This window comes from Chelonoidis abingdonii, chromosome 6 (assembly GCF_003597395.2).
Source record: "Chelonoidis abingdonii isolate Lonesome George chromosome 6, CheloAbing_2.0, whole genome shotgun sequence".
NCBI lineage: Eukaryota > Metazoa > Chordata > Testudines > Testudinidae > Chelonoidis > Chelonoidis abingdonii.
In genome coordinates, this window is record NC_133774.1 from 7,641,260 (window position 1) to 7,659,785 (window position 18,526).

Genomic DNA, 18,526 nt, shown 5'->3' on the forward strand with positions numbered 1-18,526 from the left:
TGTTTGGTGTTGTTGTTTGAGGTTTGGGGGGGGTGGGGCAAGAGGTCATTGGCCTATGTTAGAGAATGTTTTAGGTGTATCTGTCTCTCTCTCTCTCTCCTCCCCCACCAACACTCCTGTTCGCGGCTCCTATTTGCTAGCTCCTCCGGTTGTTTTGGAGCTAGCCTTTTAAACTCCTGTTGTTCCTGAATCGCCCTGCCACTTGCTTAATCTTTAATGGATCCTAAAGGGATGAGGGATCAAAGGCTCATCAAGAAGCTCTCAGCCTTGCCTACCAGACAGCTAGGCTCAGCACAAGTCCCCCAGATAGATCACTCTATGTACTACCATCAAGCAACAAGTACTTCTCCTTCCCCTGGTACAACTGCCTCACATAACCCCCCTGTTTGCAGCTCATTTGTGATTACCATAGCAAGCTTTGGGGAAGCAATAGGCCAGATCTCCAGTTGGGGCAAATCAGTGTCATTCCCATCAGTTCCATGGGGCTACTGCTGATTTACATCAGCAAAAACTCTAAGCCATCATCACACTATCTATTTAGGTGCTTTTGTGGCCCCATAGTATCTCAGCCTCTCGCAAACATGTGTTCAGAGAATTCCAGTGGCCTTCCTCTCTCAGCAGTGAATCTCTTTTCTGGAATAGGATACCATTCCCTGCCCAAGTCTTCAGTCTCTGTTCTCATCCTGCAGCTCCACAGTTTTGCCATCGAGTAGCTGTACCTTGAAGATGTTAAACTTTATCCTTGTCCTCTTGATTGTTCCTTCCAACCTTGCTAATAGCTGACCAGCATTCCACTGTACTGTAGCATAGTATATAATAACCTACAGTTATTGTCCATTTAGACTTTCCCTAGGGCCTACTTTATTCTTGCCAGCACTGGACCTGTGTACTGCCTTTCTGCTGATTTTACTACCAAATTCATTGCTGATGAGAAAGAAAAAAAAATCTCTGATGATGTAGAACTTGCTATTATAATTTCCCCATCTGCTGTATTTCTTTTTTTAAAAAAGTTCTATGGCCTACTGCAGAGACTTTATAAAAATCACTTTATAATAGGCCTTCCTCAGCTGTTGCATCCTGTGACAACTCCTTGAGTTTGCAGCTGCATTCTATACTAAAGTCTTAATATATGTTTTGTTCACTGGTCAATCCTCATATATAACCAAGCTGCATTCTTACCCTCTTGATTTTCCTAGTGGAAAAGTGAGGACATTCTCCCTGCTGTTCAGGACAATTAGGGCAACTTGAATCCTGTATTGTGTCAGGAAGATCCCATTTTGAGAAGCGACTTAGGAATTGGGCATAACTTGGCTACATAAACAAGAGATCCTTGAGTAGAAGTAGAGAGGTTATTTTACCTTTGTATTTGGCTCTGTTATGACTGCTCTTGGAATATTGTGTTGAGTTCTGGTGTCCACCATTTAAAAATAATGTTGATAAATTGGACAGGGTTCAGAGAAGCCACAAGAACAATTAAAGGCTTACAAAACATGCCGTATAGTGAATGATCTCTTTGAATCTATCTATTCAGCTTAACAACGAGAAGGTTAAGGGGTGATGATTACAGTCTATAAATACATACAAGGGGAACACATGTTTGATAACGGGCTCTTCAGTGTAGCAGAGACAGGTATAACTCAATCCCATGGCTGGAAGTTGGAGCCAGACAAATTCAGACTGGAGATAAGGCATGATTTTTTAGCAGACAAGGTAATTAACAATTTGCCAAGAATCATGGTGGTTTGTCCATCACTAGCAAACACTGTAAATCAAGATCCCCCCCGCCCCTCGAAAGATTTGCTCTAAGAAATATTTTGGGGAAGATCTATGGCCTGTGTTACAGAAAAGGTCAGGCTTGGCAATCACAGTGGTCCCTTCTGGCCTTGGAAGCTATGAGTCATAGAAGTGTAAGTCTCACTGGAAATTAGTTGGACTTAAGAGTTTAAGTGCCTAAATTCCTTTTTGAAAATGGGATTTAGGTTCCTAAGTCCCTTAAATGATTTTGAAAATTTGACCCAATATGAATGATACTGCTACTAGTAGTAGTTAATGGTGAGCGTGAAGGAAGGAGTGCTGGACTTAACTCAGGGTATCCCGGCTTGTCAAATTGTGCCACGATCTTAAATACAAACTCAATTTTTTTTTGTTTGTCTTTTCACTTCCTTAGTTCATCTTGGTTTTGTTTGTGTTAAATTATTTATTTATTTTTACACTATGCTAAAAAAAAATGTGGTGATGGAGGGGGAGGTAGGGAGAAGCTGTCCTGGAAATTTCTTATAAGTTATTTTTTTCCCTTTGAGGAAGGGAATAATGATGGTGATAGTCGGTCATATTCTTTGCTGGCATAATGCTCTGCAAATCCATGGAGTTACAGCCATAGAAGAATTTGGCCTGGATCATTTCCATAGCTGAGTGACTGGGATAACATTGGCCAATATGCTGCCAAGCAGAGATATAGCCTTATTCCCACTGTCCACTGAAAGTTATGGAACGCAATGGAATGCTGTGTCCTTTGAGTTCACCTAGGGCCTATTCCAGAGCCCACTGAAGTTAATGGAAAGACTCCCCTTGACTTCAGGGGCTGTTGATCAGGTACAAAATGGATGTTGATCGAGGGGTTCAACATACTTTTGCAGATCATTCAAAAAACAATATTTTGTCAATGCCACATGGCGTTGCAGCATTCAGTACTGTTCCCAGTGAGACAAATGAGCAAAACTCATCCTCAGTCCAGCTCTGCAGACTTCAGCAGCAGTTTTGCTGTCGAATTTAATGGACGTGGACCTTTGTTCTCCCACCAGTCCTTTGTACATGTGGCCATTGTAGCACTGCGGCAGGCTTGTGTGTGATGCCGTTGTTCCTTCCCAGGGAGAATCAGACCTGCTTTCATGGTTGTGGTTCTGTGCCCTCTTGTGGCTGGCACACAAAGCTGAATTAGCTAACCAACAGGATTTCTATGCCTTTGCAACCAGGGATTGGTTACATCGTAAAATCAATGCAAGCTATCATGGCCATTGTAAAGCAAGATTAATCTGGCTGGAGCTAAAAGGGAGGAATGAAGAACATCATCTGAAGCTTGTGTCTCCTATGCGTTTTAACCATTCCATAACTCAGTACAATTTGTAAGAGGAAAACAATGATCGTGTAGTTAAGGCCTCTGACCTAGGATCCAGAAGAGCCTGGCTCTGCTGCAGAACTCCTGAGCTACCACAAACAAGTTGCTCTGAGCCTCGATTCACCATCAATAAAATGGGGATAATAACAATTCCTACTTTCTGCGTCTATTCAGTGTCAGCTGTTGGATACAGGGACTCTTTGTCATGATCCAGGGTGTGGGTAGTCAAGCCTAGTGGCTGGAGCTGCAAAGTCAGGAGCCAGTCATCAGAGCTGAGAGTTAGGAACCAAGCAGGGCTGGAGCAGACTGCAGCAAAACAGAAGCAAGGCTGGGAGCAGAGTCGCAATTACAGCTGCAGACATAAGCATCGAGTAGCTACAGGCCTGATGCATAGGTGCTGGAACTAGGGGTTGATGCTGCACCTTGGCTTGAAGTGGTTTCCATCATATACAGGGTTTACAGCTTGATTCAGTGGCTCTCAGCACTTCCTTTCCTCTATAAATATTGTTCCAGCACCGCTGACCTGATGCTGCTGCCGGACTTAAGAGCAGATCTGGTGATGTCTTTCAGCTAGTTAGGGGGCTTGCTGAATGGGGGTGCTCAGCTATAGGTCAACTAGCTGGTACCAGGCTCAGTGGCAGGCCTTGACTCCTGACAGTCTTGCTAGGTGTTTGTACAGCACCTAGCGCAATGAAACCTGGACCTTGGCTGGGGCCTACAGGCAAGAATACAAATAATCAGTCAATGAAAAACACTGTTTTATTTTTGACAGGGTTGTGGGAGAGGGCTTGAAATATATTTCTTCTGTGGTGAGACCCCTGCATGGAAACGTCCATGTATGACTACGTAGCTTGAGTCCCTTCAGAGTGCTGGCAGAGAAACAGGGGACTGAGTGGAGGAATCTGGGAGAAGAAGATGGGGGTTAGGGTTCTGATTTGGACAATATCAGTGAGTTCACTGTGGGACACAGATCAGGGTTCACGTCAGACTCCTTGTCAGCACCTGGCCAAGGCTGGGGAAGCGAATGATCCAACCAAGCGACCAAATTCAGTGATGAATCCTTGTTACTTGCCACCTGAGGCACATTGCGCACATGCTAAGCATGAGTTCACTCACTGCTAGGTACCCTCCATGGCCAGGCGAGGCGTGGCAGCTCTTTCTTGCTGGACTAGCACCCTCCACGATGGTCACGCCAACACTGCAGCATTTTCCCTGTCAGCAACTTGGCCCTCTGGCCAGGTCATCATCTTAGCTCCACCCCTTCGGGGGTCACCCTACCCAAACTAAAAGTCCCAAAACATTTTTAACACAGACAAAATCCTTCCCCCTCTCTCTGGGGCTACACCTTATCTTAGGGGCAGGCAAAATTTTTGGTAAGGGCCACATCAGGTTTCTGAAATTGTACAGCGGGCCGGTTAGGGGAGGCTGTGCCTCCCCAAACAGCCAGGCCTGGCCTGGTCCCCACTCCCTATCCAACCCCCTCTGCTTCTCACCCCCTGACGGCCCCCCTGGGATGCCTGCCCCATCCAACCCCCCCGTTCCCTGATGGCCCCCCGCAACTCCATCTAACCCCTCCTTCCTGATTGCTCCCCCAGGACCCCTGCCCCAATTCAACCCCCAGTCCCCAGCCCTTTGACCGCTGTGCTCTTTATCCACATCCCTGCCCCCTGACCACCACTCTGAACTCCCCTGCCCTCTATCCAACCCCTGCTGCTCCCTGCCCCCTTACTGCACTGCCTGGAGCACCAGTGGCTACCGGTGCTGCAACCGTGCCACCCAGAGCATCGGGATAGGCCACCACTCTGCAAGAGCCTTGCTGCCCAGAGTATTGCGCCCATGGTGCAACGAGCTGAGGCTGCGGGGGATGGGGAACAGTCGAGGAGAGGCCAGGAGCTGGCCTCCCTGGCCAGGAGCTCAGAATGTGGCCCATGGGCCGTAGTTTGCCCATCTCTGCCTTATCCTGTCTTCTGCTCAGCTAGTAGTCCTCTTGCTGGACTCAGTAACTCTTCTGGTAGGCTTGTAAGACCTCTTTGGGGCCAGTAGGGAAACTCAATACAACCCTCTACTCTGGGCTCCATCCCAAGCCCTTGAACTGAAAAACTAGGTCTGTGGCTTTCCCTGTGCTATAGTTTTCCCTGTGCTACATCCTATCCAGCCTCTTAAGTTCCATTTTGGGTCTCTCCAGCTCTTCCTTGCTTAATCAGGGTCTCTCCCTGCCTGGAAAGCTTGCCTTACTCTATGAGCTAGCTAGCTAGCGCCCTGGCCCTCTCTCTCTCTGTCACCAGAGCTTTGCCCAGCTGATGTTTATAACCACTTAAGCCTGGCTCTCATTCCCTCTACTACAGCCACCTTCTGTTCTTTCTGGGGAATTTGCCTAATTCCCCTCAGCCGGGGCTCATCTGTAACCAGGTTGACTTAGCATCAGTCTCTCCAGCCCCTGAGGCAACCCACCCACCAGTTCTGTAACAGACCAGTCCTGATCCCCTTCATCTTTCCCTACTGCTGCTGTTAAGTTGCCACCACCTGCTCTGCTCTCCCTGGCTATTTCTATCTCTCTCAGATCCAGCATGGGGAGCAGTGAGTTGGGACTCAGAGACCCCAACCAGCTGATTGTTCCACAGGCACTACAGAAGCTGATCACATTGTCTTACACTGAGCATGCTGGAGAATTCTGGGGAGGGTTACAGCATGGGTTACAGCAGAATGCAGCTGACTCATTTCATATCTAGAAAAAAGGGGCAATTAAACACATGAGGCAAGATTCTGAGACCTGCTGAGCCTCCAGCTAACAAAAGGTGAATTTGAGTATTTTCAAAATTTAGTTAATCACCACAGCTGTGCGCCACCCTGTCCTCGCAGAGGCAGCCATTATTGTTGCCATTGTAGAGATGGGAAAACTCTGGGCCTAACATGACTCCCAAAGATACCTGTTGACTTCATTAGAGGTTGGATGGGCCTGAAGTGAGAACGGTTTAATGGCTTGACAAAGACCAATTCAGATGTCAGTGTCAGAGCTTGCCAAAATCACTTGCTTCCAATAACACAGTCAGCTCCATAGACCTCTGTCTCTATCACTATCTGTCTCTCTAGCTTGAGGTCACATTGGCTGCTAAGCAGAAGTCCTGGCTCAGCTGCAAACAGCCAAATGAGGGGTGATTGTGGTGCCCATTGTACCATCTATAGAAACCTAGAGGGCATTGCTTTCTACACTTACAGTCTGATCTGCTGTCTTCTCAAAAACTGGAAGCCCCATGGCAAAGACAATTTACAGACAGCTCCCTCTTTCTGGGGGTGTGAGGGAGGAGACTCTGAATAACTCATGGGGTAGGATTTTCAAAAGGGGTTAGGTGAACTTTAAAAGCACAAATCCCATTGACTTTTAGTGGGACTTGTGTGATTCAAATCCCTTTTGGAAATCCTAACCATTCAGGAGTATGGGGATATGGATGACAAATTGTCAGTCCCATTGGTCAGTGTATATTTTCAAGGTTACTTTTGCAAGAAGGACTAGAAACCTATTTTATAAATGGAAGCTGAGATTAACCTTGGCATTTCTAGCTCTCACCGTTCAGGGAGGAGCTGGGGCTATATACTTTCACCAGCCCCCAAAGGCCAGGTCTGTGCTGATCATGGAAGCATTGATACACAATTCAGCAGCGCAAGCAGTGTTGCTACTCCCTAAACTGCAACACATCTACAATTAAGAGTGTTTTCGCTCACTGTCGCACTAGGTATGTTCTGTCTTGTCTCTCTAAAGCAATCTTATACATCATTGACGAGAAGAGTGCTATTTTTGTCTCAAATATCCCAGCCTAGGAAGTCTTATGAATAGTTTCCAAATTAGGCAAGCTCCACTTTAGCAAGCTATTTTATCATTTCCAACAGGCTGTTTTATTTTCTTTCCCTGCCCATACTCTGGTGAATAATAGCTCCTAACCGCCCTCCCCCTAAAAGGGCTATCATGTAACTAGCTAATGTCCTTCACATTGTTGCAGAGCAACTATCTCTTCTGGTTTCCTCAATACTCCCATCCCCCGGGGCTGCATATTATGGTGAGATAGGCCTTGTCTTCACTAGAAGGAAAAGGGGTGTTCTGAACTCACATTAGCTAAGAACTAAAACAAGGTAAATTCCTAGTCAAACTCTAGGCAGATCAATATAAGCCCTAGGTTTCCCCCTAGTTAGACCTGAAAGGACTCAATCTGAATTTGTAAATGCAAGTACACTTCTAATTCACTGTGCACGCACGAGCTGATAATAAATATTTCCATCCACAACAATCAACATTTCAGATAGGCAAAGTAAGAAAAATGTTGCTGGAGAACTTATTAGAGTTTGAGTTCAGGGTGTTTACTTTATATATTTTGACATGTGATCTTGACAATTTGTGTTTCAAGAGCTATAAAGCTTCAACTTTTTGCAACTGAGCATCTACAGTCATTAAATAATTGTCTGATCCTCCATTTTCTGACCTGATCCATAAATCTCCTGCAACTGTGAAAATTTAAATAGATAAAAATTGAAAAAAGTGCCTAAAAATAAACATAAAAATTATAAAAACATAAAAATAAAATTCTGCACAGACTACTCATAGTCTTTGCCTCGACTTACTATATCACGTTTAAACTGTCAGCTGCCTTTTCCTCACTAGATGTTTACCTTTTGTTAGTTACCACATGTTGGTTAACTTAAGTTCAGATTAAAAAAAACATTTTTCTTAGTGAAGTTGTATCTTCAATAGTTTCACCAAAGTTTAACTGAAATCATTTAAAGCCCTCTTTCAGCATAATTTTGCCTTGAAAATATTGTTTGGTCTAAAATATGCCAGATTTATTCTCAAAGCATTCTGAACTTCTAATACAATTGGAAGAAAATTCACAAATGCATGTTTTCAGTAACGTACTTTGAGCAGGGAGTTGGACTAGATGACTGCCTGAGGTCCCTTCCAATCCTGATATTCTATGATTTTATGATTCATTAAAGAAAATGACCCTGATTTGAAATTTCAACTTTCTTTGTCTCTTTCTGGTTAAAAAACTGCTTGTTACTATCCCTTCAAACTTTACAGACAACTAAGTCTCCTTGAAAACTCATGCACTACATTTGAGGAGCATAGATTATAATTAAACAAAGTAATTAATGATTTTTGTTGTGGATAATTTGGGCCCAATCGTGTTTGCATTGATTTCAATTAGAGGTAGTTAGCAAACAACATTTTGCTAACCATTTGAGGGACAAACATCCCTTTTCTATTTCTGAAATTAACAGTTCAAAGTTTCAAAAACTCAAAAACGTGGGAGGAAACATTGAATGTTTTGTCAATTAAAAATAACAAAAATATTGAAATCTGAAAGATGGGTTAAATCCTAGAAGTTGAAATGTTTCAAACATCTCTCATTCTAATTGAAATTACTAGCCCAATCCTGCACTTACTGATGTCAGTGGGAGCCATGTTACCGCTGATTTCAGTGGAAGCAAGATCAAGCGGTACCTATTAGGGCATGGATATGTTCCCCTCTACTGGCTGGTTGCAGCTTTGACTAGACATTCTTTACTATTATTAATTATTTATCTTAATGGTCTTTACTTAGGTGACAGCTCATAGTCCTTCCTTTAATTCTTGAGCTAGTAGAAGCTTGCGTTTTGGAGCTGTACATTCAGGAATCTAGACCTAGCTCTGCAGATATTTGTCTTTACGATGCAGAGGTAGTAGCCTCCTCATGATAGAGATGACAACCGTGGGCCCCAGTTTTACCTTGTCCAACTGTCAAGCTGACTGCTGCATCCACATGGAGCTCCAGTGACTGCATTTGGGCTCTGCATGGGTGTCTCAGTCTGAGTGCACCTGTAGATTAGTGGATGGAGAGGTGCTAGTGGTTACGATGCTAGCCAGCAACTGAGAAAAAATGGGTTAAATACCATGCTCTGTGTGACGCAGTCTATGACTTTGCTGCCCTGCAGTTTGCAGTACAGGGCTGTGAATAGCAATACACACCCAAGGGCTGTAACTCCCCCATGTAGGCACAAACTAAAAGGTTCCTAGTTTGCATTAATATAGTCTTGTTTGAAGGAGTCTGTGTGTCATGGAGTGTGGGGGATTCAGGGCCCTGCACCCCGCCACTTCCTGTGATTCACTGTGACTCTCAGCCAGCCAGTAAAACAGAAGGTTTATTAGATGACAGGAACACAGTCTAAAACAGAGGTACAGAAAACAGGACCCCTCAGTCAGGTCCATCTTGGGGAGCGGGGGAGCCCAGACCCAGCCTCTGGGCCTCTCTCCATTTCCACAGCCAGATCCAAACTGAAACTTCCTCAAGCAGCCTCACTCAGCCCCACTCCCGGTTCCTCCTCTAGCTTTTGTCCAGTTTCGTGGGCAGAAGGTGTCACCTGGCCCCAAACCTCTCCTAGGCTCAAGTTATATGCTGGCTGTCAAGTATCATCCCTCCATGAAGTCATACCCTTATATCCCACCATTATCTAGTATTAATGCAGACAATAAACTAGTAAAACTCCCATGCATCACCACCAGGTTAATACTCACGACTCCATCACACTATGTTAATATGAACTAGGAACACTTTAGTTTGCACCCCCCTCTGTAAGAGACTGGGGAGTAGGAAGTCTGGCCTAGCAGTCACAGTTGCCCTGATATCACTAAGTCAAGGATAGTCATGGGGTGGCAGTCAGCATCCAGGGATCAGCATAATCGCTAGAGCCAGGGTCAGTAGGCAAGAGCCAGGGTCAGGCTGGGGTCAGAGACCAAGAAGGTAAAGTCTGGCATCACAGCAAACCAGAAATCTGCATGCTTGCCCAGACAACTTCCTGGGCCAACCTCATTTTAAATAGAAGGCCACAAGGTACTGTCACTCTGGATCCTTTGGGCAGTACTTCCTGTGGTATCTAATCTCCACAGTGTTTCTTGGATGGGGCACTACATGGCTGCTTATTGGTGACATGGAAATATAAGAAGTCTCTAATGAGCATGTGAGAACTGTTACTCAACAGCTTATATTTGCAAAATGTGGACAGATTTTCCCAGGAACAGCAAAAGGCGCATCCCTAACGGTTCATTTAGTCAGCGCCAGAATGCACAGGAAACCGTCTCCTGAATTCCCCAAAGATTCCATCCATAGTGGGCATGGTCTAGCCCAGGGCTAAGTGGGACATTCCCTGCAATTGCAGCTCTGTGCTGCTGCAGGCCATGCTGCAGCTGGAAACCTGAAGTGAAATCTGAAGGATTGTCTCTGTGTCTGTGTCTGCACTGTCATTAGACACTGGCAGCTGGCCTGTGCTAGCTGGCTCAGGCTCACAGGGCTTGGGCTATGGGGCTGTTTAATTGTGGTGTAGACATTTGGGCTTGGACTGGAGCCTGGGCTCTAGGAACCAGAGAGGTGGGCAGGTCCCAGAGCTCAGGCTGCAGGCCAAGCCCAAACTCTACACTATAATTAAACAACCCCTTAGCCCAAGCCTCTTAGCCTGACTCAGCTGGCATGGGCCAGCCATAGGTTTTTAATTGCAGTGTAGCCATTCCCTCTGTCCTCTCCATGACCCGCCTTCTGGGCCCAGGCAGCACAGAGGAGAACGCTGCCTGATTCAAATACAGAGGGGACAAGAGCCAAACTTATGGGGGTGGTGGGAACAGATTGGAACAAGGAGACTCGGATGGGGGAAGACTGGACCTGGAGGCTGGAGGAGGCAGGGGGAGAGGGAAATTGTGATTGGGTGGGGTGGGGAGACTCGGACTGGCTGGGTGAGGAGACGATAACTATGAGTCAAGGCTGGAAACTGGGAATGCTGTCCAAGGATACTGGAACTGGGGTTGAAACTTGGAATGGGGACATGGAGTCAGGAGGGATCAGAGCAGAAGACTGGAGTTGGGATGAGCAAAGGCTGGGACTTCCGAGATGAAGAGAGTGAGACAGGGGTGAGGAGCATAGGAAGGGGAAGAGGCAGGATTGGGACCAGGACAGGGACAGTTGGAGATGAAGCACAAAGTGTTATGCTTAGGGGAGCAGAGAGGCAGAAGAGTCTGTGCTCACTAGAGCATACGTCTCACCAGTGCTCTGATGTCAGCAAATATATGGAAAACCCACTGGCAAAGTATTCCATCCCCCTATAGTAATCTCCTAAAAGGATAAGCTCTACCTACAACTGCTGTGCTGAGGTGAATCTAAAGGTTCCAACCTTGCTAAAGACTCAAGTGGGTGTCAATCTGATGCCACATCTGTCATTTTCAGGTTACTTTTTAATAAGTTTAGGAAATTATACTTGGGAGTGGGGGGGAAGCCTACATTAAGACAATATTATGAAGGCTGCCAAGTTGACCACTCATAAATCAGGACATGGCTGAATAAAGATTTCCTTTATTTTGGCACTTTCTAAATGAACTGTGAGGACATTTCCAAAAGTTTTGTGTTCAGGGTTTTTTTCAGCCAAAATTATTCACCAAATTCATGAAGAGTTTCAGTGCCACCAAAATGCATTTTTGGTGAATTAGTTGAACAAAATTTCTCCCAGTTTTACTTTCCCTGATTGTTTCCCCTGAAGTCACATGAGAGGAGCAAGAAGTAAAGTTTACATCTGGGTAGTGGCCCCTCAGTCTTAAATGACGAGGCTACCAACAGAGCACCCATTGGTGCAACTGATTGTCCTGACATAGAATCATAGAAATGTAGGGCTGGAAGGGACCTCAAGAGGTCATCTAGTCCATCCTCCACACTCCCTTGCTGAAGCAGGATCAGGGCCGGCTCCAGGCACCAGCATTCAAGCAGGGGCTTGGGGTGGCAATCTGAAAGGGGCGGCAGTCCATGTGTTCTGCCCCCAAGCAGCATGCTGAATTGCTGCCTGACAGCAGGGGCAGTCCGTGTGCCGTTAGGGCGGCACGCGTTTCCACGGCGGTGGCAATTCAGCAGCAGCTTCTATGTTCAGCTGCCTGCAGTGGTGCAGTTTCTGTCTTCCAGCTGAAGACAGAAGCTGCCGCTGCAGAAATGCGCATGCCGCCCTAACGGCACATGGACTGTCCCCGCCGTCCGCGGCGTGTTGCTTGGGGCGTGTTGCTTGGGGCATATTGCTTGGTGCGGCAAAAACAGTAAAGCCGGCCCTGAACAGGATTAGGTATACCTGGGTGTCTGTCTAATTTGTTCTTATGAACTTCCAATGATGAGAATGCCACAACTTCCCGAGAGTCCAGTGCTTAACAATCCATAGAGTTAGAAAGTTTTTTCCTAATATTAACCTAAATCTCCATTGCTGGAAATGCAGCTGATTCCTTCTTGTCCTACTCTTGATAGACATGGAGAAGAATTGATCTCTGTCCTCTTTATAACAATCTTTTATATATCTGAGGCCTATAATGTCGCTCCTCAGACCTCTAACTCAGTTCATGTAGAGCACCAAGCAACTACGAAATAGTAATAATGTTTGGTTGCTACCTACCAGGGACTAGCTTCAAATAGGGAACTCAGAGAACAAAGCTCCCAAATCCCCAGAGCCACCCTGTTTCCTGTCCACAGTGCTTTGACATTAGCAATTGTGAGGACTCTAAAGTTTCAAAGCTCAATGCTAATAACAGTGTGGTAGCTCCGCAAACTGCAAAACAATCCTCTCTGAGATGCACAGATGTATGACTGTGTACATGAGCAGACAGATAAAACAAGGGGAATGTAGCTGCCCTGTCACTCTTTTCTCTCTCTACTTTGGCTTGCTGCACATACGAGGAAGAACTTCTAAGATATGTCAAAAATCCAGAGGGTGGGGGGAATAAAATAGAAATTTGGAACTCTGAGTCCAACTGTATTTTATTTTTTAGGGAAATCCATCTACAGCTGCAAAAAAGTAAATAGGAAATTCCAGTAGCACATAGGGGCCATTAGTTTAGTACTAGGATATTCCTCCATTGAGCACACAGCTTTGGGCCTCAGCTGGTCAACTTACAAGCCTAGGCACCAGATCATGCTGGAAGTGGCAGTAGTGCTTGAACACTAATTACTGGCTGCTCTAATTTATGTCATTTAAGCATCAGAACAGCCCCAAAACCAGAAAGTACAAAGATGCCTCAATCTACCGTTGACCCGGAAGGGTATGCTTATGTTCATTTTGGATAAAATGTGTTTGCAAGGTGCTTATGCATAGGGAAGCATGCTGTGGCTCACCATCTTGGGAACATTCTAGAGAAGGCCAGGGGGAGGGGCGTTGAGCTCAGCTTGAGGAATGGAGAACTATGAGCATGTGATAAACAAACCCTTATATGGAAAGGTTAACTCTGATTGGTTAGCAGTTCATGTTATGTAAGTTGTTATGTAAGTGCCATGTGCTATAAAATAGCAAGGGGAGGGGCTCCTTGCTGGAGGGAGTCTGCCTGATTTTTTGTACCAGGGGCTCTCCTTTTGTACATATTAAATAAAGCCATCTTGAATCGCATCACATCAAATCGAAGTCCCTTGATTCTACCTAGTATCAGACTCATTGGGAACCACAAAATCCCAACAACCCTCAGCTAGATGGGCTCTTCCTTCTAGATCACGCCTCCTAGAAGGACAAGACAAGAGCAGACCTGATGAGTTTAAAACACACTTGGAAATATGTACTCTCCACTGCCTTCCCATATGTTTCCAAATCCAATTAAAAGTTCTAGTCTATGAGAGCCAGAGAAGGCTACGACCTGTTTGTGTTTGAGACTGACTCTCCATCCCTAGACCACACAGAACATGGCTGTGCTCCACAGATGCTGCAGGTGACAGAGCCTAGAGCAGAGTGATCAAGGTGGAACAGCCTGTGGAATTCCTACCTGAAGAAGTGAGGATAATGCTCTGATGGAGCATTTTCAGAGTAGTATGCAGCCCCACCTTCCCATGACACTACCATAACACTGTTTACCAGATAAAGAATTGGAGTTGGCAAGAGGAAAAGTGTGTGTGTGTGTGTTGAGGGGGTAGGAGGTATTTGCAAAGTTTTCATCCCTGTTTATTTTTTTCTTCATTTTTTTCAACATCCCACAGAGAGTCCATGGCACAGTAAGGAAATGAACCTAGGTTTCTAGAAATCTAGATTAAGCCCCAGCTACCAGGCCATCCTTCAGTAGATGCTAGAACACCTGAACTAGGGGTAATCTGTTGCAATCAATAGGCAGGAGGTTTAAAACAAACATAAGGCAGTACTTAAGACAATGCAGCCAACCTGTGGAACTCATTGCCAGGGGATATTGTGAAGACCAAAAGTGTAACTAGGTTAAAAAAGAATTAAATAAATTCATGGAGAACAGGTCCATCAGTGGCTATTAGTCAAGGTGGTCTGGGATGCAACCCCATGTTTCGGGTATCCTTAAACCTCCTGTCATGGTATAAACCCCCACTCTGAACCTTAGCATCCAAAAGATGGGGTACCAGCATGAATTCCTCTAAGCTCAGTTACCAACTTAGTACCTGTAGCGCTGCCACCAACCAGGAATTCCAGTGCCTGGTACAATCTGGTCCCCCCAAAACCTTGCCCGGGGAACCCCAAGACCCAGATCCTCTGGATCTTAACACAAGGAAAATAAACCTTTTCCCCACCGTTGCCTCTCCCAGGCTTCCCCTCCTTGGGTTACCCTGGAAGATCACTGTGATTTAAACTCCTTGAATCACAAAACACAGAGGAAAATTCACCTTCCTCCCTCCTTCTCTTTCCCCCTCCCAGACTCTCCCTGAGAGAGAAAGTAATCCTAACACAGAAAGAAATTAACCTCTCTCTCCCCCTTCCCTCCTTTCTCCCCACCAATTCCCTGGTGAATCCAGACCCAGTCCCCTGGGGTCTCACCAGAATAAAAAAAACATTCAGGGACTTAAACAAGAAAAGCTTTTAATTAAAGAGAGAAAAACAGTAAAAATTATCTTTGTAAATTAAGATGGATTAGGTACAGGGTTTTTCAGCTATAGACACTGGGAATACCCTCCCAGCCTAAGTATACAAGTACAAATTAAAATCCTTTCAGCAAAATACAAATTTGAACTCCTTCCAGCCAAATACACAATTGCTCCTTCCAGCCAAATGCACATTTGCAAATAAAGAAAACAAACATAAGCCTAACTCGCCTTATCTACCTAGTACTTACTATTTTGAACTTATAAGAGCCTGTATCGGAGAGATTGGAGAGAAACCTGGTTGCACGTCTGGTCACTCTCAGAACCCAGAGAGAACAACAACCAAAAACTAACAGCACACACAAAAACTTCCCTCCCTCAAGATTTGAAAGTATCCTGTCCCCTGATTGGTCCTCTGGTCAGGTGACAGCCAGGCTTACTGAACTTGTTAACCCTTTACAGTCAAAAGAGATATAATCTATTAACTCCTACTATCTTTTATGGGTAGTCACAATTGATAGCAAGGAGCAGCTGCATTACCGTGCTCAAGAGTAAAATTTGGCAATTGGTCATTTTAATTAGGGGTCCTAATTTGCATCTTTTATCTGTGACTTCTTCTAGCAGTATATAGAAGACCTTATGCACATGGTAGGGGTGGCTACATCCGTGGGTCCTTACTACCACCCCTACAGGAGCAAAATGCATGGGGGTGCAAGTTTCTGAAATTGCATGAAAGGAAAGAGCAGAGGCAATTTTTACAGCTCCATGGGCTTTGGGTGGAGAGCGATTTAGTGAAAGAGGGCAAAAAATCATTTCCAATATGGAAAATGATGCTGGCTTGGACAACCATTTTTTAGGCCAGAAGGGACCAATGATCATCTTGAGTCTGACCTCCTGAACAACAGAGGCCAAAGAATTGCACCCAGCCTTCTAGTACCCAAAACTCATGGTTTGAATTAATGCATGCCTTTTTGGAACCGGCAGCCCAGTTTTCAGGAATTTAAATTACAACCGTTCACACCACCCCTTCGAGGGTTGGCAGGAGTTACAAACGTGGCACAGGGCAAGAACCAGTGAGTAGGCTCTGGAAATGCCATATGCACTCTTAGACCCCATTCTATTCCAAGTGGATGGGGAGATGACTCCATGTTTGCAGCCCTGAGCTCTGCCTCTTTGATTAAGCCCAGCTGTAGCGCTCAGCACACAAGTAATATTTTACAGCTATTCGGTTGGAGCAAACTTGGTGAAGGTATTGCATTCTTTGACTAACACCAAGACTAGTCTAACACAGCTGATTCATATTCTAGGCCCTGTATTTATTTTAGCCATTTTTTATGTAATAGCTGATAGAGTGGATGACTAACATTTCATTCTCAATGTGAGAATTAAAATAGGGTGGTGGAAACGCGGTGAACATTACTATCAAAAAGGCAGCTTTGCGGTCCCTGAAGTCAGATACGATCAGTAGGAGAGTGCTCACATTGAAAATCTGGAGCTTTTATTCACTACTAGTCTGTTTTAAATGTCACACTGCCAACATGAAGTTGGTCTGAATTCACTGATGTGAGCTCAGAGCTTTTTTTATTCGTAAAAAAAATAAAAAAAAAGAAGGCTTCCCAAAACTTCATATAAACTGTGTCATTTCAAATATTAGGCCTACAACCATGTTCTGCCCTTCAAACTGATATAAATAAGTTAAGGAACACTGTTGATTGTTCAATGATTACACCAGTGCATGAAGCAATTTTCATTTTGAAGAAATTGTAGGAGACATTTTAATAATTCTCATGCTGTCTCAGAGGGGACTAATTCTGATGCTTCCTTAAACATGGCATTATTCAGTGGCATTGCCACTAGTGTAAAGCAGAGTAGAGTTTCATTGGGCCCAGTCAACTCTTCTTAAGGAAAAGATGGCGCTCTGGTTAAAGAAGTAATGTGGTACCATAGTCACATTGAGTCAACCCCCAATTCTTGCCACTGCTTCCCAGATCAACTGGGGCAAGTTCCTTCTGTGCCTCAGACCCTGAATCCGCAAAACAGGATAAGTAGCACTGCCCTATGTTCACAAGGGTGTTTGTAAGGAGGGGGAGAGCTCAGTTGTATGAGCATCGGGCTGTTCAATCTCAGCATTTTGTTGAGCTCAATCCTAGGGCGCCAAAGTAGGGATTTTGTGCAAAATCAGTTACTTGTTAGACTGAAGGCAGGGGGCTGGGCTCAATGACCTTTTCAATGGAGGTCCTTTCCAATTCTTCTGAGATAGGTATATTGTGAGACTACATCAAGGTATGATGTGTTTAGTGACTGGGATGCCACTTCAGATCATGCCAGCAGGCAGAAAGTGACACTTTAGGGAACTTCTTGTGTGTTTGCAGGATTTGTTGTGAGTGCTTGCAATATTTAGGGCTAAATCCATCCCCTGCGTACATCATGCCCAAGTGGTCTTCTGAGCCCAAAGATGCTGCACACTAGATGTCATCCTTTTCCCCCAGGAAACCACATCCTTGAAGGCCATTACTGCAGGGCAATGGTGTTGGATTCTGTTGGCCACAGTGATAGTCTTCCATGCTAATAGATCCACTTTATATCTCTGTTCACGCCTCTGCATATTCTTTCGCTCTCCTGTGACATACATATTCCTCCCTTATACTGGGGCCCTGTTGCCACTGGCCAGTCATAACTTACAGAGGGTTGGGACAGAGATTGGGCCCCTTTTTGGGCATTATGTTTGAGAAACTTGCTTCACGGACCAGCTTTAAAGGACATGCTGACACATCCATCAGGAAACTCCTTGTGCTAAGACTGGAGACGTGCTTTTGTAAAGCAGATTTGAGACATTCTCCGTAATAAATGCAGAACAATTTGTATTGCTTTCAGGAATAATGTTTTCAAGCATTGTCAACAAGCTAGCAGCTATGGCTGTCAGGTACCTTTTCCTTCAACACATAATTGCATATAGTGCACTCATTTTTTTCCTTCAATAGCCATTAAATTAGTGTATAGCATTACAGAAAATGTGTATTAGGTTTGCCTCTATTACGGGTATGATTCTGTAAAAGGCTATGATTATATTGAAATATTTGCTTTCTCCGTACAAGTACAATCTTGTTATCAGAGGGGCCTCCTTTAACATAAGCATGGTGATATTTCTATAATGTGCTCCCATCTAATGCATGTCTGTTCAGCAAAAGGCATGAGAATTCGAGCTATGTGGGGGAGTACTGCAGTATTTCTCTTTAACATGCTTGTAGGAAGCAATCTTGAACACAAGTAAATGCCTGCCAAATTTTATTGCTTGTCTAAATCCTGATTAATTGTATTTCCTGAGCTGTGCATCTGGGTAAATAATAAGCCACAAACAGTTAATGAAACATATAAAAAATCAAATGACATTACTAAATATTATTAATTATGCAGAAAATATTATTTGCATATTGTTCACCCAATTTTTCATCCACGTACTCTACAAATAATCCAATAATTAATTTTTGAAAGTCTTATTTATCCATCTACGTAAACCGAAGCCCAAATTACCTTGTTTTCCTTTTCTTGTGGTGTGTGGTGTGTGTGAACATTA